Genomic DNA, 2,360 nt, shown 5'->3' with positions numbered 1-2,360 from the left:
GCCCGTCGGGATGATTTAGTAAAACGATTTGGGCATATAGTCCGTCTCTACCGAAAATTCTTACAAATTTTAGGCGAAAGGAAGTGTGTTACAAGCAACAACTGTAATTCCCAGAAACTGTGGTGTGTGCGTGCGAGTAGATGTAATCGCCTTACCTCGGTTTCCCTTTCGTCGACTGCGAGTCTGTCTTGCGGTATCAGATCCTCGAAGCTTGCCCCGACCCAAAGAACACTAGGAATAGCAGCTGCTTCTCCCAAACCTAGACCGTCGATTAGCACGTCTTCTCCTGACCACGACCCCGTTCGAAAAGGGCACGAAATCCCGATCGAGGCTCCCTCTGCCCTTTTTCCTCTTCCGGTCAACTCGCCCTTTCGGTCAGCCTCCCTAGTCACTGACGTCATACCACAGAAACTATGAGGTGTGTAGAAACAGTAGTAAACTTGTCTGACAGTATGTTGAAGTTTCGAAGTACCAGTTGCTTACACACGCTTTTGAATAAATGGAATAGGAAACTTCTTACATACTCTTTTACTTGTTTCAGTCTTTTGACTGGAGCACCGCCTTTAGACGAGCAAATCGACCCCAGGACTTATTCTTTGGAAGCCTAGTACTTATTCTATCGGTCTTTTTTGCCGAACCGCTAAGTTACGGGGACATAAACACACCAGCATCGGTTGTCAAGCGATGTTGGGGGGACAAACACACACATATATACGACAGGCTTCTTTCAGTTTCCGTCTACCAAATCCACTCACAAGGCTTTGGTCGGCTCGAGGCTATAGTAGAAGACAGTTGCCCAAGATGCCACGCAGTGGGACTGAACCCGGGACCATGTAGTTGGTAAGCAAACTACTTACCACACAGCCATATATATATGTAAACACTACTGTTGTAATAGCCTTTCCCCTCCTTATATATGTAAGTGTGTGTGGTTTGGAAAGTCCCTTTCGCTATAAATAACTTCTGCCTGAATAGTAGTGATGAAATATATATCAAGTATTGCTTATTGCCAGGTCAACCGCCATTGTATACGAACAAGTGTTCTCGGCGGAAGAAAAGAGTGCGTACACATGATGAGTGTTGGGGCTTTTGTTACGTACCCCACCCGTTTTCAGCGTATGCTTTACCTCTGCTGTGTTCTCAACGTGGTCATCCTTTCTGTTTTTCAGGTATTTTCTTTGTTTTAAGACTATAGGTTTGGTTCGAAAGGATTGCTTGCTATTTCTGGTCAAATATGCCAGAACTTTCCTTCGATTTCAGGACCAAATTATAATTATAATATTATAATAATTATAATATGATTATAATATTATAATTATATGGAGATGCACTTGCATAGCAAGTGACCTGATCTGAGATCGTGTGCTGGAACGAAAACAATTGCAGCGTGGATGGTGTTTATAAGCCATTTAAAATAACACACAAAATCCGTTAGATTCACTTCAACATTTAAATTTAATTTGTCAAAATATTTTCGTCGCTTTGAGACCGCGACCTGTTCACTGACAAAATTCTGTGAGAATCTAACGGATTTTGTGTGTTATTTTAAATGGCTTATAAACACCTTCCACGTTGCAATTGATTATAATTATAATTATAATATATTAAAAGAAAATACGTAACGTACCGTAGATGAGTAAACAAAGAATGAAACTCGGGAGGCAAGTGAGTGGTGTTATTTTGCATTTATAATAACATAAATATATACAAATCATAAAAATAAGTTTTAAAAATATGCAGTACTGGTGCTACTTCGTGGATTGTCACCTATCGCGGTGGGTTTTGGAATGTAACAGGCGAGAAAGGCGAGGGATTACTCTACCTCCGAGGTGGCGGAATTGTTACAGCATCAGAAAAAAAAGGGAAAAATTTTTTTTTTTTAAATGCTTTGCATCTGTTTTCCGACTCTTTATGTTCTGAGTTCAAATCCCATTGCAGGTAACTTTTCTCTTCAGCTTTCCAGGATGAATAAAATAAATTACCTGTCGAGTAGTGATGGCGATATAATCAACTCGTCTCCAGCCCTCAAAATTACTAACTTTCAGTTTAATTCAGAAAACATAATTTTTTGGGCGAAGACGGACTATATGTAATCTGAACCTTCCCCCCCCCTTATTTATTTATTTTTTTTACGGAATCCCACGTTTTAGGCTATGGAGATTCCGATTCTGAAAAAAAATTGTTTGAAAAATCTCAACCCCCCACCAAGCAGGCTAATTACATGCTAGAAATAACAGCCAAATCTCACAAAACTAGTGTTAGGGTTAAGTTTACCCTGTGGGTCTATATAAAAACCGGGTGGGGGGATCGAAATTTTGAAATTGAGATTTTTGAAAATTTTTTTTTCAGAATCGGAATCT

The 2,360-nt window shown here is 39.9% G+C and overlaps 1 protein-coding gene across 1 annotated transcript in view; it reads right to left on the bottom strand.

Annotated features, from left to right (window-relative positions):
* LOC128251045 (zinc finger protein 675-like) overlaps positions 1–1,018 on the bottom strand; it is an 8,318-nt gene extending 7,300 nt beyond the window's left edge. The window contains exon 1 of the mRNA XM_052977353.1: positions 156–1,018. The gene's annotated coding sequence lies outside the window, so the exon portion shown is untranslated. The remainder of the gene's footprint in view (positions 1–155) is intronic.
* Positions 1,019–2,360: the final 1,342 nt, after the last annotated feature.

The sequence above is a fragment of the Octopus bimaculoides genome, chromosome 28, assembly GCF_001194135.2.
Source record: "Octopus bimaculoides isolate UCB-OBI-ISO-001 chromosome 28, ASM119413v2, whole genome shotgun sequence".
Taxonomy (NCBI): Eukaryota; Metazoa; Mollusca; class Cephalopoda; order Octopoda; family Octopodidae; genus Octopus; species Octopus bimaculoides.
The sequence above is the reverse complement of the archived record's forward strand: the minus strand, read 5'-3'. Positions and strand labels throughout refer to the sequence as shown.